The 24174-nt window shown below is 37.1% G+C and overlaps 1 protein-coding gene and 1 long non-coding RNA gene across 3 annotated transcripts in view; one reads left to right on the forward strand and one right to left on the reverse strand.

Moving 5' to 3' along the window:
* ESR1 (estrogen receptor 1) overlaps window positions 1–24174 on the forward strand; it is a 188566-nt gene that overhangs the window by 40626 nt on the left and 123766 nt on the right.
* The window catches only part of LOC110390766, a 42234-nt gene that overhangs the window by 4459 nt on the left and 13601 nt on the right, over window positions 1–24174 (reverse strand). The window contains exons 4-5 of one of the 2 annotated variants that reach the window (XR_002433838.1): window positions 14696–14753; window positions 13190–14553 (exon numbers count right to left, since the gene is read on the reverse strand). This is a non-coding gene — a long non-coding RNA (uncharacterized LOC110390766). Of the gene's footprint in view, window positions 1–13189; window positions 14554–14695; window positions 14754–24174 lie in introns of those variants that run through there. The other variant, XR_002433837.1, reaches the window with a different exon arrangement.

The raw sequence follows: 24174 nt of genomic DNA on the forward strand, positions 1-24174 counted from the left end.
GAAAGGGATCTGGGATTCTGGCTGAAGGCAAGTTGAACATGAGCCAGCAGTGTGCCCTGGCAGCCAAAAGGGCCAACTGTTCCCTGGGGTGCATCAGGCCCAGCACTGCCACTGAGCGAGGGAAGGGTTTGTCCCCTCTGCTCTGTGCTGTGTGGCCACACCTCAAGCACTGGGACGTAGAACGACATAAAACTACTAGAGAACATCCAAAGGAGGGCTATGAAATGGTGAAGGGTCTGGAGGTCAAGATGTATGAGGAGTGGCTGAAGTCCCCAGGTTTCTTCAGCCCAGAGCAGAGGAGCTGATGGGAGCCCTCATGGCAGCTGCAGCTCCTCACAGGGAGCGGAGGGGCAGCGCTGAGTTCCACTCTCTGTGACAGCGACAGGGCCTGAGGCAACGGCATGGAGCTGTGTCAGGGGAGGGGCAGCTGGGGGGTTAGGGACAGGTTCTGCACCGGAGGAAGTGGGCATGTCCCCAAGCTGCCAGAATTCAAGGAGTGTTTGGACTCCACTCTTAGACTTAGGGTTTAAATATTGGATGGTGCTGTGTGGAGCTAGGGGATTGGATTCAAGGATCTCTTTGGGTCTCTTCTGACTATGGACATTCTGTGACTCTATCAGGCTTATTAGAAAGACTTCTGATTTTCTGAACGCTTGTACTTGACAGGATTTACATAAATAAATATGGATATAGACTGTTTAATATTTACATATTACTGGTAGGTATTCAGAATTTCATACCTCTGCAGAGGCATTGATTCTGGGTATGTTATGGTTGCTGCTACTGAAGGGCTCTTAAACTATTTTTTCTGAATCAGTGTCTGTGTATGTGCTACATGAAGAATTAATGGATGGTGCCTTTAAATTGGTCATTATATCTTGATACAGTTTATTTATTTACATAGAAATAATTGGAATCTGCCATTATTATTGCATTTTCTCCGTGTGGTCTCAAGTTTCTAGACACATCACAATGTCTTCATTTCTGTTGGTAGACTCACATTCAATACGTCCTATTTAGGTCTGATATTTCAGTGCTTATAGAGTCAGTGCTACTCCTGTAGAGCTCACTTACTTGTTAAAAAGAGCATAATAAAAACATAAAAGGTTACTCCATGATTGGTTACCTTGCTTTTTGTAAGTAGTTTGCATGCTCACATTACAAATATTTCACTAATTCCTTGATATGGCCAGGACGTCTCTTCATTGACAGCTAGTGATGGCATTTCTGCCATCATATTTCTTAGGCCTTCCAGCATTAATGTACAAGAATGTGTACCAGTTTTCTTGTTCTGTTGCCACTCTATTGAAAATCACAACTTTTTCTGTGTTGCCTTTCATCCTCTGAAACTGATAGCACTGAATTTTATTATCTTCATCTCTAACAGAGCTGTTAACTTGTATATGGTCCATCACATGTGGTTCCCCCATTGGACATTTCTTGCTTTTTCTTATTTGTATCCTCTCCTCTCATTTTGTTTACTCATAATCTCCTTTCTTAGTCTTATGCGCTAGCAGCATGGTTCCTGTTTTCTTTAGCAAAGGGCTTCTGTTTTGGAGGAATCAGTTCTAATTAGTGATGAATCTGAATCTCTGTTCTGTCATATTCTGAAGAAAACATTAAATCTTCATTCTCTTCCTCTCTTCCTGATTCTGAGTAGAATACTGGGAACATTCAGGAAATGTCACCATTGAAGTCATGTTCCTCAACTTATCTTATAGGAATTTATATTTTTCCTCTGTCTCCAGTTCAGTGGCATACCTTTCTTAGCATTATGCATTATCTGTGTTATTCAGACAGTATAGCATTCAATTAAATTAATCAGCTCAGAGATGAAAAATGGTTCAAAATGCCAGGGAAAGTTAGTCTACTTTAGTAGCTGGTATTATCTTGGACATTACCATCTGGTGAAATGGCATCTTGCATGTGGAAAATGGCAAAGGGAAAAAGAAAGGATTAAAACTAATTAACTTCTAGGGAGCTCTTAGACGTTTAAGAGGTATATCCATGTGCATAAAAGTATAATTAGAGTTTCCTAACCACCTTATGTCCAAGAAATATTTCTTTGGTTTTCCTTAGTTTAGAAAGTATGATCTTTAAGCGGAAAAGGAAATGTTGTTTTTCTGTGTTCTTCTTACATGCAGACACAGCAAATCTCCATCCGTTTTTTCCTATCTTGCAAGAAAGTGTTAATATTAAGCATGAGCCTTTTCTTTGCTTCGTGTATATTCTTAGAAAATTCTTGTTAGTGACATCATTTTATTGCTGCAAGAATATCTGAGATTTTACTACAGTTCACAAAGGATTATGATTACATTTAAAACAGAAAAAACTGGAAAAGCATCTGATGGGCACTTAGGCAAAGAAGGTCAAAGAAACAACTCTGTAGAGAGAATGGGATTATGTCACTAAAAGGTAAGCTGATTCCTAGTTCACTTTTTTTTTTGTGAATGACTCTTGATCAACTTTAAATATAGAAACAAAATATGATTCTCTATTTCCTTTGCTAAGCTTTAGTAACCAAATAGTGACTGTAATCCTATCCGCTTTCATCTCAATATTACCAGTACTGCCTAGAGACTATTCATAAGTGTTGATCTGAACACTTCAGTACCTCCTGGTGCACGGTATCTGCCATCATTTTTTTAATAAATTTGACATGTTACATGTGACAATATTTTGTCTAAGCTACTCTGAGCCATTCATACAATTTATATATTCTGCATGGATAGACGGATATTTTTCAGTTCTATTTCCCCCACTGTTGTACTGATGCTTGCAAAGCAGAGCAAATAATGCATGTACATTCATGGTTTTAGCATAATCTGTTAGGAATCCCTGAGTAATAGGTAGATGTCTGTGGGGGTTCATCTTGTGAGAATTTGTGGGCTGGTGGAAAACTTGCTATGTGTGGCTATGGCCCCAGAGGATTTATCCACAGGGTGGGAAAATCTTTGGCCAGCCATTTTCTCCATCCAATCCTGCTTCTTTACTTTCATATAAGAGTTAAATTTTACTCCCATTTTTCAGGGAGAGGATGTATATTTTCTGCTAACTTATCCTTTGCTCCCTCAGATTCCTAGTGTTGTTGCTGTTTTTTTTTTTTAAATTGTTTAGTTTTATTTATTTATTTATTTATTTTGTTGGGGATGTGAGGAACATAAACTGTTGAAAACTTGGGAAAAACAGCAATGGAGAAGACAGAGATGGGAAGAGATAGCTTCCCATAGGAAGAGATAGGACAGCAAAACAGTAAAATTCAGGTTGTGTCTCAGACACTTTAAAACAATGGGTAGACATCCATCACGGTAGTGAATATGATATTAAAACTTACTTAGTTAAGTTCCAAAGCACAAGTAAGTGTGAATTTTGTACAGGCTTTTGGGGGTGGGTACATTGTTTTAGTGTTTGTGCTCCTGTTGAAGGGTGAGCAGACCCCTGTTTGGATCCGTGTCTGTCCTGTTAGCTGCAGAAAGGAAACTCTTAAGGTCGGTTGTCATTTTGCTTTCCTATGCTCAAGAGCTCGTGTAATTGTGTATTGTTATGCCCCTGATTTCACTTTTCTTAACTTAGCACTTGCCCTTGTTTAATTTTAATCATAGTGTTCAGCACTGTTTGCAAACATGAAGTGGTTATGTCTTCTGTCCTCTTGAAAGTGAGAATGTCATCATGACCACGGGTCACTTTGGGCTGCCTGTCACCTGTAGCTGTGGAAATGAGTTACTGAGTAAAGAGTGGATTTAGCAGGGCCCTCAGAAGCTGAGTCTGAGTTATTGAGCAGTGCTCTTTCTTTTGGGACATTGTTTCTGACCTTTATGATTATATGCAAGTTTTGTTAAACATTTTAACACCTGGTAATAGTCACTTGGAAGTAATTGACAACTTTTAAACCTTTCTGGGAAGATTTCTTTGCATTTCCTTACAGAGGATTCCATCTAGACAATGGCTCAGGACCGTTTGGGAACAGGTCTGTTTTCAACAAAATAAGAAACTACAGGGAAGACTCTTCCCATGTTAAAAGGAAAAAAAAGGTTACAAGGGTATATGTGCAAGACTGAATTCTATGGGTGTTGTAGAGACTCATGGCACATTTCTCTTTAGTTTGAATTCTCTTTTATTGATCAACTAGTTAAAAATACATCAAATACGCTTGCTAAATCTTGCTCATGTACTTGACATTTTAGAATCCTAGAATACATGAGATCAACAACATTTGATTTTATGTCTGAAACAGAAGTTAGGTTAAGCAAACACAGTCTGATTCAAATGAACTCCAAGAAGAGAAGAATAACTACCCTGCCTCTGGCCAAATGTTTATGCCGCCCAATGTCCTGCCTCTAGCACTGGTAGAAGTGGATGGTGTAGTTAAGGACATAAGATTAGACTCTGTTTGTTATAACGCTTATCCAAGAATATTCCTCCAGTATTCAGAAGTCTGCAGCTCAGAGGATTCCTGAGTTAGTGGTATTATCTTTCTCTTCCAGTGTATTTAGCAGTGTGTATTATCTATTAGTGTTATCTAGCAGTGTGAATAAGGATTGGCCTGGAAGACATATAGGTTAAGGAATGGCTGAATGCCAAGGTTTAGTGATTGGTAGTGAAGAAGATGACAGAACTGTCTGGTTTTGAAATGAAGAAAAAGATACTGCCCCAAAACATGGTTGCAAGAGAAGCAAGTTTTGTTGCCAGGTTCATAGATCATAGAATGGTTTGAGTTGGAAAGGACCTTAAAGACAATCTACTTCCAATTCCCTTACCCTGAGCAGGGACACTTGCCACTAGACCAGGCTGTACAAAGTCCCATCCAGTCTGGTCTTGAACACTTCCAGGGATTCCAGGCATTGAACACTTCCACAGCTTCTCTGGGCAAACTATTTCAGTGTCTTACCACCTAAGAATTTCTTCCTTATGTAAATCTACCCTATTTCAGTTTAAAACCATTACCCCTTGTCCCACCAACACAGGGCCTTATGAAAAACCTCTCTCCTTTCTTACACATCTCTTTTAAGTATTGAAAGGCCAATATAAGGCCTCCCCAGAGCCTTCTCTTCTTCGGAGTAAACAACCCTATCTCTCTAAGCTCTTTGTAGGAGCAGCGTTTCAGCCCTCTGATCATTTTTGTTCTACCTCTCTCTGTGTAAGCCTCATGGTACCATTCTTAAAGCAATCTGAAGTGTTAGAGCTTTGCAAATAAAAATTGCTGTATTGTGGAAAAGGTGTTAATATGCAGTTACCAATGAATGTGTCTTTCAGAGGGACAAAGTAGAGCACTTGTTATTTGTTGCCTACCTTAGTGAACAACATTTAAGTTCATTAAGGTGAGGATGAAACTGGTTGAAAGAACAGGAGTTCCAGAGTCTTCCATGGCAATTTCAACCTGGGAGACATTATTTGTCAGAGGCAAGTTTAGTACACCTGTGCCAGTTTTTTTTTTTTCTCTTAAGAGCCATGGATGGCTATGGGATTTACCTCTAGCCCATGCGGATGACACTGCTGCTAACAGTACCTACTGCTACTACTGCACTCCAGAATTCAGATATTTTTTCCTATGAGAGAAGCAATTCCAAATGGTGTTTGCTGAAAAAACGCTCTTCTGAGTGATATCATACATGATGTTAATTCAACATTGTCATTGAACATAAATATCTGCCAAAACCCACAGAGAGTGTTGAGTGGGGAAAAAAGCACAGACTTCAGTTAACTTCAAAACACATTCATCTAATGCAGAAAACATAAATCTTCCTGATTTCATTGCTTTATTCAACAGCTTTGAATTTGTACAAATTCTTAATCTCCATTCCTTTTTTCATCTCAGACGTCTGGCATTTATCCAGATTTGTTGGCTGACTACTCTCCTCTGTGAAGTCTATGCTTTTTGTGCTTGTTAATATTTGCTTTCTCTTTTGGAAGCACTGGAAAAGGGTACATTTTATAATGTATTCACTAAGATTATTTTACTGCAAATTTGCTCTTGATTCAGATCAGTATTCTTAGAACATTTATTTAATGCGTATGTAGAAGATTCCTTTTACAAACCAGACTTCTGGTTAACAAGTGTTTAGTGTTTCCTCCCTGCTCGGTCCAAATAGAGGTTAACATCCGCTGTCCAAATATTTCACTTCTGAATATAACACTAGCGGAGCAATAGCAATTAGAATTTGATAGCTAAGTCCTGAAATGATTTCTCAAATTTTAGAACATTTTCTGTTCTAAACTGTTTTTAAAATCCATCCTTACAACATTCAGATTTCCTGCAATACACTGTGGTAAGAGTATCCTAATATTGAATCTTCCAAGATGGCTTTTCCAGTGCTGAAACTAAAGGCAAGCAAAGCATAGGTAAATTACACTTAACCTGTGCCTAACTTGGATAGTTGCCAATTTTCCTATTTGAAATAGCACAACTTATTGCTTTTTTTATTTATAATCCCACTGCTCCAGGGTGTAGCACTTTCTGCTTCATTACTTCCCTATAGTGGATCACTGACAGCATTCTGCTGTTGTATTTTCTGTGAATTTGTTTACACTTGGAAATCTTACTGAAATAGCTGTTATGTTCTGCAGGCATTTCAACAAAGCCTTTGCATGGGTGATCTTCTCCACACCCTAGCAAAATTACTTTATTCTAATTTGGCTTAATTAGCATGTTTGTTTTTTTTTAATACAAAAACAATGGTTCTACAGTTATTTTAAATGGGCAATTAGATTTCCTCTTTTTTTTTTTTTTTTTCCCAGAACTCTTGTTTGAAATGGTACTTGTTGCGATGTAGTTTCAGTTGAGTGCCAACTTTTATCTGCTTTTATACACATTCCTTCCTCTTGCAGTTTATATCTAGAGAATGATCTCTATTCAAGTTCAGTCTAACTTACTTTTATAACCAACACCACTCACTTCACAGTTGTTTCCTAGTTTTCATTTTTAAGGTCTGAAAACATTCTAATTGTTTTGAAGCCAAACTACTACTGTCTTCAAGGATATCATGATGAATCAGCTTAAGGAAATGGATTGTTCCCTATGTGTTTTTCCTTGTCATTTATATGCTGATTGCAGGGGCATTGCTGAAAGAATTAATTCTGGGCCAATTTTTGCATGTTTCAATTCATTCTTTCCTAGTCATTGACATAGCATCATGGCAGTAACACTTGAAGTATTGCCTTCAGTATGAAAACGTGTAAACGCTTTGGAGCATTAATGAGTTAGACCAGGAAAGGAGGAATATAATGAGTTTGATTATCAACTGATCTTAAAGTAGAGACAGACAAACTTGTAGAAAAGTTTTATTAAATCGGATTGTAAATGCCTGTGCAGTATTGTGTCAAAAAGAGCTGATGCAAACCTTGTATGTTAAAGGGAAAGAGCATGAAGAATGGAGAAGAGCACTCTAAGTATCCCAGCACAGAAAACTGTTTTCTTTATGTTTCTAAAAGGATGTTGGAAAGTTGAAAAAGACAGCAATCTTAATTGAAATCTGGAAAAAAGTATGAGTGCAAGACCATTCTTAACAAAGGTTCAAATCTTGATGATAACTTTAAATTATTTTCCCAGAACTTTAACCTTAAAGATCTTGCTGACCTGGATTCACAGCTTTTACAGAGTAGGATATGAATATTCCAACCAATCTACCAACACGGTAAGAGAGGAAAAGAGAACAGATGAAGCTTAACACTACAACCAGATTTTAATTAACACCTTTGAGTAACCACAATGCTACTTAAATTATAATAAAAAAGGAATGAATTTGGTGTTTCAAGAAATATATTTTGATGATAAAAAGTATGGTTCTCTCTATGATGATTTTTCCAAACATTTCATTTTTTTTCCCAAAGTACCACTCCTGTTGGTATCCTTAGACACGTTAGGGAAGGTAAGTATTCAACATTTTTGATATTGAATCACTTATTCCAACTAGGATTATAGAAAATGGCATGTGAAATGGTTGCAGAGCTATTGAAGTGCACTGTGGCTCTTGAAGTAGCTGAAGACTGTGCCAGTGAACTGATGTCAATGATTTACAGATTTTTAGATTTCTTTTTGTCATAGAGAGAAGCTATTTTTGATTACTAATGAAAAAAAATGCATCTGGAGTATAAGAAAAAGATACTTTGCATCAATTGTCATACAATGAGGAGTTATTTTGAACTCAGTACCTTTTTTTTGCCACTTATTCATTCAGAATAATGAATATTGCATATAGTAGTTTGCCTGGGGCTCTTTCAATTTACCAAGAGGATTCTTGTATGGAAAATGACTGCTGTTGCTAAGTAGCCACAAGAATAAAATTGCACATTTGGAAAATATGTCTTAGGGGAAAACATTATTTATTTATTTACTTATTAAACTACTTAGAGTGACTTATAAACCATTTTTACTAATCCTACTACTTCTCTGTGCAGTTGCATCTGGTTCAGTTGTAGGTCCTCCAGTGAAATGCTGTTAGCTTTCTGGATTACAATACAATCGTATCTTCTATGCTTTCATTTCTGCTTAACAGAAACCATTCCTGTACATATTTTCCACATTGGAGCAACAAGGATAAGATTGCATAGCTGGCTGGCAGGAATGTTAATTGCATAGTTTCTAATTGTCAAAAGTTCCTTTATTTCAGGTTACATTTCTTTAATTTGTCAGGAGTTTTGTACTATGAAATTTTGTTGTACATAGATGTGGTTTTGAGTTATACACTTTACTGATGGATGATATTCAGTGAAGAAAGGCTGCATAGTTAGATCAAGATGCTAGAAACCATTATCTCTTTTCTAAGTTTTAGCCTGTTCTATTACTAAATTGGTATGTGTTGGACAAACCTGGTGACACCTTCACGTTTTATAAAGAAAGATGCCGCTGACATTTAGTGTTTATAAACAGTTTTGAGAACAGTGGTTCTCAACAGTACTAGCATATAAATTGTGGTGTGAGATTGGGTGGATTATTACATGCTTATAGGATGTATATAAGGTTGAGACATAAGGAAGGGAAAATTCTGGATATGTCAGATACAAAAGACTCATGGATGATTTTTTTTTTAATGAATTACTGTAGTGTACTTTAATGAGGATAAGTAAACAAACCAAGAGCAACCTAACCATTCTTTTTCATTGTATTATGGGACTGCGCTACTGCTTTTACAATATATCAACCAAAGTCTGCAATTACACAAGTATAAAAATAAGCTAAACTGAGTGATATGGCAGATTCATTTTAGAATTCCTTTATTACTTACCAAAATATTAAAATTATCCTGGTAGTTTGGGCAGGAAGCTAGTGATTCTCATCATTAGTGATGAGAAACATTCTGGTGAAGAATAGTTTCCGTTTCTCTGTTGGAACGCTGTAATTCATATAAATGTAATACTTTAACCCATCTCCTAAGAAAATAGGAGAGCACTTTGTGATCACCTTTATTTGTTTTGAGTGGGAGAATTGCATACATTAGTAATATTGTCATCTGGGACTCTAATGAGAATGTAGAAACTCTGCTTCTTTGACCTCACACTTAAATATTTGTTCAAGAAATGGTGTATCCAGAGAAGGAAGTCAGAAGTAATAATCTTTTGTATTTGATGATTTTGATCTAATGATCCAACGAACATTTTGTTCAGGCTCTGTCTCTTTCACAGGCAGAAACTTTGCCTTAGTGTATGCAAGAGATGTCTACATACTCTGTCCACAGTAGATTTCTGAGCCTGCTTTTATGTCTTGGTGCAATGGGTCATCCATAGCACATGTAATTTGCATAAAGCTATTAGAGTTTAAACTGATGCCAAGTGAAATTGTCAGTCTTCCTTTCTTTTGGAGGCTGTATATTACAGTGTTCATCTAAAATATATTTCATGAGTTCTATATGAAAACAGACTTTGAAGAAAGCACAAATTGTTCTGGGAGGAGAACCAAACTGTGAGTCCTTTTCCCAAGTAAATATTCTAACCACAGGGCTACGCTCTTCTTTCTACTCATACTTTCATCTCTTAAAGTAAATAGCCAACTTAAGTTAAGGCTTCTTTTTCAGTTCTGCTACATGTGTTAGGCATATTCAGAGCACTCCTTCCAAACTTTCTGCAGGGGATTTTAATGCTCTTCTACCTCTTTTTCATATCTCAATCTGCCTTAGTCATGAAACTGGGCGCCCAGCTACCAAATGAGGACAGCTTCTGTGCTGTGCTGAAAAGAGAAAAACAATTAAATCCAGACAAAGTAGGGAGATTCTTAACAACTTTAAGTTCCTCCAGGGGTCTTAGGAGTTGAGTTGATTGGTCTTCTTGGATTCCGGTTTTGGATCTAATGAAGGGAATGGAGGAGTGCTTAGACTTTTTACCAAAAAGAGAATTACTCCTAGACCACACAGTGAAGCCTCGAGAAACAAGCTTCAGATCAAGTAAAAGAAGGTAACTTCCCACAAAGGACAGATTTGTGAAATTCCTTGATAAAAGCTATTATGGATACTAATAGTTTAGACAAGTTGAAGAGAGACAGAAAATTACTTGCAAGAGAGTTCCATTGAGTGTTATTGAGTAGATAATTGGATTAGACTCATCAAATCGTGTGATCGGAAATAGAAGCTGGGGGAATACAGAAGAGAAATGTTACATATACTTGTCCTGTTCTGTCTCTTTATAGAATACCCATTTGTAGCCAACATTGCTGAAAATGGGATACAGGGCTGTAGGGATCCTGGATCTGAACCAGAAAGGATATTCATAGATCTTGCAATGAATTCTGCATTTAGGCAAAATTATGGAGTTAAAGGTTCAAATTTAGATATCCATTTTGGACTAGGTACTGTCTTATTTTTCCGCAAAAAGTTACCCCTGTATGTCCTATGTTCTCAATCCTTTACATGTTGAGTTAAAATTACATAAAGTTAGTAGATTTGAGCCTCCTTGGTTCCTCTAACACTATACTTGTGTTCATTTGGGGGACCTTAAATATCATATCTTTGGTCTCTTGCAGACAATCAGTAAATCTCCAAAGGAAATATGAATCAAAGTGAATAATTTAATGCACAACATTGACAATAGCTTGGAAAAGCAAAATAAGTGCTTCAATTCTGCCTTTGATTCATGAAATGAAAAGGCCACAGGAGAGAGCTCTATACCAAATTTCAATTTGATCTTTATCCAAATTTGTTATTTTTGAAAGTAAAATATATCAGTAATACAAGAAGAAAACAAATTCCATCTGGAAAGATAATAATGGATATCTGAAGCAAAGCATTTAAAAAAATACTACAAATACTACTAAAAATATTTTTAAAATATTACTTTTTTAAAAGATGAATAGGTACTTTGATCAATTCTTGTTTTTAAAAGCTGTCTTTTATTGTTTTTAATTGATATGGGGCAGGAGTTGAAGAAATTAAGTCTATTTGAAATTTATTTTGAGTTCCACATAGGAAGTGGTAATAAAGCATATGCTAGAAGAAAGACTTAATGCCACATGGAAACACAATCTACACTAGGTATGTCAGTTTTAGAACACAGTTGGCTACACTTCACCTTGACAGTATAAACACAAAATACAAGGGTAAGAGTATTTTTTAGGAAAAGACATAGGAATGCCTTTTGATGATGCTGCTAGATCAGTTTCTTAAGTGAGTTGATTTCTATGATAAATAATACTTTTGCCTCTTTTTTATTTGTAAGCTATACTGGCAAATTATTCTGACTCATCTTTTGCTGTTTTTTCCATAAGGACAAAAGTAGAAATGTTATAGCTTTCATCCCCTAATGAAGACCTCTCAGATACATACGTATATATGTATGTATATATATATATTTGTGTCTGTCAATGGCTCCTGATATATAGCTGCTGGTTGCCTACTCATAGCTGCTCCAGAGGTTATGGGTCTTCTCTAACTACCAGGTTATATTTAACAGCCTCACAGTGTCTTGTATAGTCTAGAGTGTCTCAAATGACATGGATATATTTAGATTACAGAATTGCACTAAAAAAGACTGTTGTTAAAAGTAAATATAGCAGATTGTTTACCATGTGGATTACATGGCATTTTTTTCATAAGTCTGAATGTACTTCTGTAGTCCCCAAAGCAAGGAGTACTAGCTTGACACGGTATTATACTCAGGGAAGAACACAAACTTTTGCAAGTCTATCTAGAAGCCAATAAATCAATGGTAATGAAAATTTGCTTAACTATCACTCTTAAGTAGTCTGGATGAATCCAGCCTGGACTATGGATTGGCTTTTCTTACTTTTTGCTTCAGAACTCTTGTCTGTGTAACACACTGATAGAACAAAGCCAAAAAACCCCGGTGATTGCATAGATTCATATCTTAGCTGCTGACATGCATCTTCCACTCTTTTGAAGAGAGGATAACTTTGGTAGCATTTTCAGGACTTGTGCTGTGAGATGATCAGGCCTTAATTTTTGTCAAAATAAGTGTTGTTCTGTCAATTTCTGATTTGAAGACAGTAACCTATTCTGGAGGCTGCTTATTTTTGATACTATGTGTATACTATGCTCTTTGAGATGAGATTACAGTATCTAAAATTTCACGCTGGGATTGTTTCACACTGTATTCTCTCCTGATTGCTTCTTTCTGAGTCATGTTTTTTAAACAACACACGAAACTTCAGAAAATGCTTCAGACTTCAAGTTGGTGATACTGTAGTTTCAATCAGAAAAGTTCTGTTAATGAATCTGCTTTGGCTTAGAAAAGAAGCTATTAAACAACTTATCTAAAATATTAGGTAAATAACTCATGTCCTCATATCTGTCCTGTGTAGAGCATATGTATCGACTTGGAAACCCTACTGCAAGATTAGCATTTTAGGAGATTTTATAAATTCTAAAAAATATAAGATATTAGAGGAATGAGAGGGATGTGGATGTTTTCAGGGTTTTTGCAGTATGTTAACTGAGCTTCAGGCCCTGCATTACTTATTACTGTTAGTAGCTACAACATTTTATTTTTTTTTTAAGCAAGCAGCTCCAGATTGATGATTTTTTTAAAACTTATTTAAGTAAAATATATATATATATGTATATAATGCTCCTGTATTTCCTCAGAATTCCTGCTTTCCTCAGAATCAGCATTTTGAAATACAGGTATCATAAAGCAGAACTACCTGGAAGTGGATTCTTTTTTAAAACAAACAAAAAATCTTATTTAGCATCAGTAAAAATGTGTTCATGAGTAATCATATTGATTTTACAGGGATTATTCACTCATTGATTTGAGTACATAGTCATGCGAATTTGTCAGTTGCTTTTTAAGTTTATCTAAAGACCATTCTGTTTTATCAAGGGTGGCTTAATGCAGTTCGGATACTTCAGTTAAAAGAAACAGCATGTGCTCACTGTACATTTCTGTTTTGCTACACAGGAGGAGTAGGTTTGTAATTCAGCTTTTATTTTTCTTATATGAATTTCTTTTATGTTATTTGATGGTGAACATGAAGTTAAGAATATGATGTGGGGAAAAGTGCGTCAAACTAACCGGTAGCATAAGCTGTGTCCAAAGACAAAAAACTTGAGTTTGTGCTGGTAAAGTTGTATTTTGTGTGCTGGAAATATTTGGAGCATGGGTCCCATGCAGCAATGTTGGAGATCTCTTTACAAGACATCAGTTGTTCAACATACACTGTAGACTGATAACCAGCCATTTTTTTTATACTACCCAAAATACAATTTGTCTTCTAGGCAAACATAAATTCTATATTTTATTTAAAATGGCTTTAATATTTTCAAACATAGCTAAATTACATAATATGATTGAATTTACCTCATGTTTCATTTCTAAAATGAATACAACCGATTTATGGCGTACACTCAAAAAAAAAAGACTGCATATTCATTGTCACTGGATATGTATTGCTCTACTTAGTTTGTGGTACCCTTTCTCTTCTGATCTTTGAATTCTAGAGATGTTAAAGTAAATATGGCTTTGTGATTTTTGGACCATGGAAGCAGAGTTCAAGAGTCATTGTAGAAAATGGGATTTAGAAACTGTATCGTTGTCGCATGATCTCTAGAGACAAAGGAATCATAAAAGTTGAGCAAAAAGTATATTAGGCGCAACTCATCGTTCCTTCTCTACCCACTTCCCTCATTGTCCTCAGGATCAGATGAAGGTCTCTATGTACTTATGGAGCAGGTAATGTCTTGTACCAGCATGGTACCAAATGGAGTGGGGAAAGAAATTGCTGTTCATATAGTTACTTCTCTTGGTGAAGTAATCATGGAAATAGAGTATAGCAGGGATGGTCACACAACTGAGAAAGGAAAGCAATGTATAGCAAGAGAAACGGTTGCTTTGTCTTCTAGAGTCCCTGTGCTCCAGCATGTTGCCCTGTCCCTGGAGGTATTCAAGGCCAGGTTGGATGGGGCCCTGGGCAGCCAGTATTAGATGTGGAGGTTGGCAGTCCTACCGGTGGCAGGGGGGTTGGAGCTTGATGATCCTTGAGGTCCCTTCCAACCCAAGCCATTATATGATTCTATGATGCTCCAGGTCTATCAGAGTGCCAGGGCAGTTTTCAGGTAACAGGATGGCCCAGGGACTGCATAAACAGCATGGAATAGGCCTTCTTGTTTTGTACTGTAATAACATACAAGGATGCAATGTGAAGAGGAAAAATGATAGCTTTTATATAACACACAGTTAATCCCAAGTGAAAGAAATGTTAGACAAGAAAAATAAATTCTAGAGTAAGTCTAGATACTTGCCCTAAAATCCTTACCTCAGTAAACACATTCCAGAACCATACATGGACATTCAATGGATCACTCTCTGAAGCACTATAAGAAAAAAAGTGGTTCAGTGGAACGTAGGTAAAAATACAAACTAGTTTGCATTCAGACCCAAACTGTGAATATCACAGGATAAAATTTTGTATGAAAGCAGTAACTTCTCTGTCTACTTTCAAATGTTTTGTTGATGTGTGCTATGTGTTGAGGCTCAGACTACATGAGAAAAGACACTCTGGCAGTTTTTTATATCTGAGGACTAAATATGGGGATTTTTATTGAGATACATTTAAATGCATAAGCTGTTATTAAGGTGGAATGCTTTGTAATATTTATTTTGCCTTTTAGAATACTAAAACATTTGCAGTGACTGCTGGTGCTGGGTCAACTGTCATGGGTGCAATGCATGTACTTTCTGGGTGTGGAGATTTTGCAGATTTTAATTTTTACTGTGTCTTTGTACCTCTTTTAGTTAATGGGCAGCAACCACATGCTGGTGGAAAGCAAGCACAACTTTTTTCCACTTCAATAACAGATGCGGGATTTCCATGATAATACTAATACGATAAGGAATATTTTTTCAATTTGATTTCTTCATATTCAGTCCTTCTCTGAAAAGCATACACATAGGCACAGAGGAATTGCTTCTATATTAATGCAAATTGTTGTTCCATCAGTCATAAGATTTTGTTTCCAATACTCTTTAAAACCTATATGAAGTTACTTTTATTTCTAAAGAAAAAAAAGTATAATGTACCTATCCTGGAGTACTGCGTCCAGGTCTGGGGCCCTCAATAGAATAAAGATGTGGAGCTGTGGGAGTGGGTCCAGAGGAGGGCCACAAAGATGATCAGAGGGCTGGAGCACCTCCCCTACAAAGACAGGCTGAGGGAGCGGGGCTTGTTCATCCTGGAGAAGAGAAGGCTGCGAGGTGACCTCATTGCAGCCTTCCAGTATTTAAAAGGGGATTATAAACAGGAGGGGAATCAACTTTTTACAAGGGCAGATAGTGATAGGACAAGGGGGAATGGTTTTAAGCTCAAGGCGGGAAGGTTTAGATTGGATGTCAGGGGGAAATTCTGTACAGAGAGAGTGGTGAGGTGCTGGAACAGGCTGCCCAGAGAGGCTGGGGATGCTCCCTCCCTGGAGGTGTTCAGGACCAGGTTGGATGGGGCCCTGGGCAACCTGGTCTAGTACCAGATCTGGAGGTTGGTGGCCCTGCCTGTGGCAGGGGGGTTGGAACTTGATGATTCTTGGGGTCCCTTCCAACTCAACCCATTCTACAATTCTAAGCTTCTGTGATTCTATCCTCTCAAAATTATGGATGAGCAATTTCTGATCTTTCTGTCACTCCACCTATAATTTTGGGTTATTGAATTTAACAGTATACTCTATTTCCCTTTTCTTAATCGAATAGTATATATTATGGAAAAATATTTTTTTCTAATAGCAATAAAGAAACAGTGCCATTATGAAATTGAGTTAAATGATTTTAGTAATAATTAAATGTATAATTCTTTGCCAAAATTAGCTAATTTCAAATATTTAGAAGATCATGCTTGACTGTTTGCATAGAGATGTGGAAAAAAATGAGTGAAACATCTTCATAAAAACTTGTGAAAAGCAAAATGTTTCTTCTTAGTCTTTAGCTGCAAAACATTCTTTGTTTTGCAAACACTGAATTTTTTATATAAAATAAAAATCATTTGTTAAGGAGAGCATAGGTAAATAGGGCTAATAGAAAAATATAGTAACCATATAATATGCATATATTATTTATGATGTATTAGATTCAATTTCACCATGACCAGTGTAAGTATGTGGTGGACAAGTGTCCCATTAGCAGTTTCCTTCCTTTCTGCTTTGCAGTGTTCTCTTTGAGTCTACTTTTATGGCTAAATATTACAGCTAAATTAATATAAGGGCTGTCTACTTCTGAAAGAGGTGATCTCCCTTTCCCCACTCTGGCCATGTACTCCTGCAGCTTCCACTGTGCTGGCTCGAGCTGTACCAGCATGATACTCACCTTTCAGAAAACAACTAAAAGGTTTTTGCAGACATCAGTCGCCAAGCTAGCAGCCTGGAAGGAGACTCTTGACAGCAGTTCCTCACTAAATCACTTGAAATGTATTGCAAAACTATCCTTCTTAAAGCCCTGACCAGCAAGCCTGATTGTCTTTCCAGGCTGTCTTTCAGGAATTTGAATTCACTGAACACTGAAACAGGGATGTATTTCCTTTGTGCCTTTCAGGTGCTCCCTGACTGCTTTGGGTCAGAAGTGCTCAGTGACTCACAGTGCTTGCTCAAATCATGCAGAAGCTGTTGAGAGTGAGGCATGCCCAGGCTTATAACTGTCTGCATTGCTCTTGAACTTTGGCACCTAGCAAACAGGTTGCAAATCAGTATTTGTAAAACACTTAAAAGCCAGAGGCTCTAGCTATAAACACAAATCAAGTTCATCCAAGTTCATTACCAGCTGGACCAGTTGTCCTGGAGTATCTTGCATCTAAGATAATGTATTCCATAAAGCGGTGGATAGATGCAAACTAAATAATGGGAACTCTTCCTGTAATTTTCTAATGCCTCAACCATGTTCAGGGACCTGCTGGAATATTCAGGAGACTACTCCAATAGGTAAAGTACAATTGCATTCCAGTGCCAGAGAACATCTCCAGGTATGCCACATCTTCACTAGTCAAAGCAGCCTAGAATTTTATCCACTTCTAGTTTACAAAACAAGAACCTCCCTGAGGAAAATGCTTTCAGTATCATCATGGAGACTCTGTCTTTTCCAGTCATCACTGATGAGGGTGGCTGATACCAGCCTCTGAATACTACCCTCCCTATAGGAAATGCAGCCTTTGTGGCGTCACATGCAGTGTCTTAATGTTGGATTTGGACTCTAATGTGTAACCAGTCCATACAATTCCAGTGATGTCAGGACTATTTGTACTCGGATGGAAAATCAACAGTAGAGACTCTACACTACCAAGCATGTTTATTTCCTGTGAAGCTTCTCTAAGCATGCCTATCCCAGAATTGTGATAGGAAGAACTGTGCAATATTACCACCTGAACTGGTTCTTATATTACCCTGTATAGTGATAGTAACCTGGTCTACCAAGCAATATTACTATATTAGAATTACAGCGTCTATAAGACATGGGTTAATCATCCAGAGCAGGACATCATTCTGGCAGCAGTCTTTCTTCACATTCTGGACCATGTAAAGATGGACTGGGAGTCTATGCATGAGTTGTCTTTGCATAGTACAGATCTGCCTTTTTTTCTGTTATGTTTTGTGAATGATGCATTACTGAGATTTTGATTAGGGCAAGATCTCATTTAGGAAATACTAGGAATAACCCTACAACTTAGACACGCAGTAAGGATTGTTATTTCTTGATATTTCCCTCAGGCAAAATAAACAAAACATCTTCAAATTAATTTACCACAACTGTAAGAAGTCTTTGATAGCAATGTGTGCAGCTTTTAAAGGTTTTTTAGCTGTAACATCACTTTCATGGAAATTAGCTGCCAGTTAACACTAACCCTAGATTTTCTATAGTTTCAGATCAAATAACAATTTCTTAGATTTCTCTAAAGCCAATGGTTCCTCTTTATTCTGTCCCTTTTCTAATTCATTGCTAATGAATCATTTCTTCTTCTGTGGCTTTTAGGCTGTTGTACTGAATGACTTTGTTGAACTTTGTATTTCATATACTCTTAGGAATAGGAAACCTATTGGTCTGGGTTTCTGAACTTACAAGAGAGCCTGTATTGCAAAAAGAAACATTTCATGAAATTATTGACTACTCTGTTTCAGGAAAACCTCCATCTTGTTGCACAAAACAATGAAAATGGTAGAAGAACAAACAAAGATAGGGGAATGCTGAAATAATAAATAACATTGACCTTTTTTTTTTTTTTCCATGCTGACATCCAGTTGTGTCCTTTGATCTTTCCTGCCTTAAACAAGGTAATATCTGCCAAGAGAGTGCAACTGTTACTGAATCACCAAGGTCCTATTTGTTCCGCTTGACTGATGACAATGCATTTTTGTCTTTCTAAAGAAGCATAGAAGCAACTCTGAAAGCTTTCACTAACCAGAAGCCTAGTTCTTTCTCATAGACATTTTTTCATTTTTTTGGGTGAGTTTTATTTCTCATCTCCTTGAGTGTATTGCAGATAACTGTGATGTCATTTTCTGCTTGATACTGGTTAGAAAACACTGAAGTTGTATGATTTTGTTGTTGCTCATCATCTATACTGCTGTGTCAGGAACTGAAGTCTTCAAGAACAGATGATTCAGTTACATTAGCCACATAATCACAGAATGATCAAGGCTGGAAGGGTCCTCTGGAGGTCATCAGGTCCAACACCCCTGCTTAAGCAGGAACACCTGGAGCAGACTGCTGATCCTTTGAACAATTTTCTGTTAGTATTAATTCCTTACTTCTATATAGATTTCTTGTATTTAAAGTTGAGTTGTTTGAATCTCAATCAAAAGATTTCATATTTTGAATTTTAAAAGCAGACTTCAGTTTTATTAAATAAATACAACCTTATAACAGGAGCAGGAGATACAGATCTATTTGAATTCTGTGAAGAAGTAGTGAACTCTTCTTTAAGGTTGCTATTTTCAGTCACTAGGATAAAGCTAGATATGTAAATCTATGCTATTAAGTTAACATTCTTTATTCCAAATGTACATAGTACTTAAGAAGAACCTTCTGATGGTGATCGTGGGTTCTCCCAAGAATTATGTAAAACTTTTGCATTGCTTTCAGCTTCAGATTGCATTGACTTTGCTTGTAGACTTGTTAAGTCAGTTTTAAAATTGGACATTTTCTCTGCAGTAAAAAGTATACCTTATATCACAAACAGAATTTTGGAAAGCTTGCAAGTTATTCCCAAAGAATGGCATACAGCTTCTATGGCTGTTAATTTTGGACCTCTCTGATGGTTGGAGATGATGTGTGTGTGAGGATCAGAGACTTAGGCCCTGATCCAGCAAAGCACTTAAATTCATTTTTTAACTTAGCTCATCATGATCAGTTCTACTGAAGACAGTGACTGATTCATAATATCATGGAAGATATATTGCAACCTTATTTGAGATGACATATTTAATACTATCTCTGTCACATTTTTTTAACTTAACAATCGTAAAGTATCAGAAAATATCTTATAAAGACTCATTTCGGCTGAGGGAGCATGTTACTGAGACTTGTAATCAAGATGGGTTGATTTTTTTTAAGAATTAAGAAATTCGAATTGATAGTGTTTAAAAGTACAAGATGATAGAAAATACAGCTCCCGCTTACAAAGAATTGATGAATTATTAACTCATGGCATATTTCTCTAAAACATCTATAATACTTTTTTCTATTTAGTATATTGAATTTGCTGTTTCATTTAGGGTCTGCACAGAATGACTTCAGTCAGTACCTTCCCTGCTGGACAGACATGACCATTTTTAATGAACAGACTGCTTTTCTAGAGCATGTGCTGAATGGATGACCGGTAACAGCAGTGAATCTCTCAGATGTGTTGCTGGACTGATGGTGACAATAACAAGTCAGTTGTTGACATCAGGGAGAAAATACAAAACAATTTTTAACAACACTGATTAGTTCAGTGACTGATAACCCTGTAGACTTTTCCTTCTTGACTTAAAGTTTATGAGATTAGGCCCAGAGGAAAACTGAGGTACCTTCCTTAGGTGGCGCTGGCAATAATTCAGTAGTTCTGTGATAATCTGCAGTTGAGTAGAGGGAAGATATGAGGACTTCATGTGCTGGTTGCAGATTATTCATGAATATGGCTAGCCTTGCTTGAGAGCATTTCTTCAGAGAAGAAAGACTAGCAATGATTATCCAAAGAAAATCATTTCTCTGAAGAAGCCTGGCTAACAGTAGCTGAACTGAGGTATTCCTGTAGATGAGAATGGGGCACTGAAGCAACAAGACTTTGCTAAGTTATCTTACCAAGAGTTATCTTGGCCTCACAGTCACAGTAAGTATAATTTCTTGAGGCGTTAGGACTAGCGTCACCACAAGGACCTTTCTGTTGGAAGGTCAGCTTCTAGCAAGCAAATGTGAATGTGTGAGGTATTAATACCTAGTATTGTTGAGTACTGTTACTAGACAGAAATAGAGTGAAGGAACTAAGCCATGTAGATTGATTCGACACAGTCTTCTGGCTTGAAGTTAAGCTTTATCTTCTAAATACTTGGATGCTCTGGTCACCTTTACTGTACGTAACCCCTGTATACATGGAAAATCATTGACAGAGGGAACTAAGCCTGCAGAATTATGCTTCAGATTGACTTTCTTGATGAAGACACTTATCTCCATCAAAATAGGCAGCTGGCTTTATTTTATCCAAACCACGAGAGCTTGTTAGCAATTTACCACCTGTCTTGGCACATGTTCTGTGTTCATATATATGTGGTTTACGTCTGGAGACAGGCAGGTCCATTAATATGAAATGATGTCACAAAGGTATTTTGCATTTAGACTGGAGCATTTTACAGAGATGATGAGGAGGTATTGATAGGACAATAGTTTTATTTCTTAACTCACATTATTAGAGGGTCTCAGGGAACAGATTCTTAAGACACTGATCAGGCCAGTAAATAGATGAACTGAGAGGACGTGTGTATTTGCCCATGGAACTTTCTTAGTTCCTACCTAATCTGGGGACAAAAGCAAGCCAATTGATAAAGACAGATATCTTATCTTGACAAAAATGCAGCAGAGATGAAACCATAAAATGGGATCTTGATATCAAGCATCTGTGGAGAACAAGAAGGGAAGTAGACTATGAAGAAACTAATTACTATTTTCTGTTCAAAGATTTTGTTGCAGATCTGTGTATTAGATTCACAGAATAATTTAAATTGGAAGGGAAGCCAAGATGTCATCTCATCCAAACTCCTGATCAAAGGAAGTCTATTTAGATTACTTTGCTCAGAGACCTGTTCAGCTGAGTCTCAGACTCACAGGATGTGAATTCCACAGCCTCTCTGAGCAACATCTTCTAGTATTTGACCACTCTCCTGGTTTAAAAAAAAAAAAAAAAAAAAAAGTATTCTTAATATCTAATTGGAATTTAAAATGGTCTGCCTTGTCTCCTGTTGTGTCTTGGCCTGTCACTGTGCACCTTGAAGAAGAATCTGGCTTTGTCTTCTGTGTATCCTCTTGTCAGATAGTTGTAGGTAGCAATAAGTTTTCCCCTGAGCCTTTTATTCTGCAGTTTGAGCAGGCCTTGCAATGTGAGGTTGTCCTCATACACCAGGTGCCCAAATGCTTGGGGTTCATGGAATTCATTCTTGTACTGGCAGACTGAAAATGAAGTAAGGTAACAGCAAGTCTAATAGTCTGAGGCCTATTTAAGTGTGGAGATAACAAAATGGCCAAGCAGATTTTTTTCTCCCCCAGTTCTGTTAGGTAACATCTTATGAAAGAATAAAGTTGGACCTGTTTCAGGTATCCATTACAGTGTAACTTGAAGCCACAGCAAGAGATACATTAAAAAAAAAAAAAAAAAGAAGTCTTCAGATGGTGAATCCAGTGTAGTATTTGAGATGATAGAACTGAGATAGTTTACATGAGAAGAAAATCATCGTGTGTATTTTGCATGCCCATGGGTACAATTGCATGGGAATATTTGCATACACGTGTTTAAACCTGAAATCTGAAAGGCTGTTGTTGCTGCATAGTATACTGTCATGAATTTGGCAGGAAAAGGAGTCTTGAGAAATAATACTGTGAGTGAGGCCAATTAATTATGAAATATGACTGATTAGGAAATGGAGCTCATATCCACTAAGAAAACTTGCTGAAACAGTGGAACTCTCTTTGGGGATGCTATAGGGAAAAGGAGTCAGGGGAGAAGAGTGCTTATTTGTGGTCTACAATCTGTTCTTCCATGTCAAAAAGATTTTTTTTCTTTTGGCTAAAACTGGTATAGAATAATAGAATCATAGAATGGCTTGGGTTGGAAGGGACCTTAAAAATCATCTAGTTCCAACCCTTCCACAGTAGGCAGGGTTGCAAACCACTAAATCAGGCACTAGATCAGGCTGCCCCCTGATCCCCCATCCAACCTGGCTTTCAAAGCCTCCAAAGAAGCAGCATCCACAGTTTCTCTGGCCAGCCTGTCCCATCACCTCACCACCCTTGGACTGAAAAATTTCCCCTTAATATCTAATTTAAATCTTCCCTCTTTCAGTTTAAAACCATTTCCCCTTGTTCTGTCTCCATCAGACAAAGTAAAAAGTTGGTCTCCCTCCTGTTTATTAGCTCCTTTCAAGTACTGGAAAGCCACAATAAGGTTTCCCTGGAGTATTCTCTTCTTCAAGCTGAACAAGCCCAGCTCCCTCAGCCTGTATTCACTCTGATATCTACATGGCCTCCTCTGGACCTGTTCCAATAGCTCTACATCTTCCCTGTATGGGGGACCTCAGACCTGGATGCAGTTTACCAAGATGTTTCTTCCTGCATTATTGCAGATTGATCTCTATAGTTTGTTGAGGTACAAACTGTTACTTTTTAAGTGATTTGAAGATGAGTACGTGGTTTTTATATGTTATAGTACTGTTTTTTAAGAGTTACACTTCTATAGAATGGTGTAGGGGTGTACAGTGGTGTGTGCCAGTTAGCTTGAAATCATCCCAGGGTACTTTGAGGTTAGACTAAATTAAGAATTTATAAACATGGAAGACAGGTATCACAGTTACATATTTATAATGGTATCTGAGATGCTTCTTTATGCTGACTTCTAATTAAGACACATACTTAACTCATACCGAAAGGGTCATTTCTTGTATGAAACTCATGGTGTCAGACTGGGGAAGCTGGCTTGCTTGTATAACCGGTCTTTTTTTACATTCAGATAAAAATCTCTCTTTCTAACTACATCATACCTACATCTCTTCTCCAAGACATCTTACTCCTAGTTTTAAGGACCTTGTGTTCTCAAACTCTTCTCTGGAAACTAGAAATAAATTATCTACAGTTGTCTTCCTCACCTAGCTGAGCAATGCTGAAATTCTGTGCTCAATTTCATACCTTGCATCTCATAAACAAAATTTTCAGTCATACTTCGTATCTCCACATAAATGAGACTAACAATTTATGACTAATTTTGGGAATGCAGACATGGTGATATTTGGTCGTTTTGAAGATGTCTGTAGATAGATACAAAGATGTCTTCTTTCTGAAGAATTACAAAGTCTTTTTTGTAATCTCTTTTCAAAATGCTAACTAACACATGGTAACCAATCACTCATTATCAATTTGTCTTTGAAATAAACACAATAAATTAGTATGAATATGGGGTACTCAATTCTACATTTGCTTTTCAGAGCTAATTATTATTATTTTTTTTAAATGAATCTAGATCCATGAGGAATGACCTGTTATGATGCTGCATTTGTGATTAGGCAAGGTACAGTCCTTAACATT

Source organism: Numida meleagris, unplaced genomic scaffold, assembly GCF_002078875.1.
Source record: "Numida meleagris isolate 19003 breed g44 Domestic line unplaced genomic scaffold, NumMel1.0 unplaced_Scaffold193, whole genome shotgun sequence".
In the NCBI taxonomy this organism is placed as follows: Eukaryota; Metazoa; Chordata; class Aves; order Galliformes; family Numididae; genus Numida; species Numida meleagris.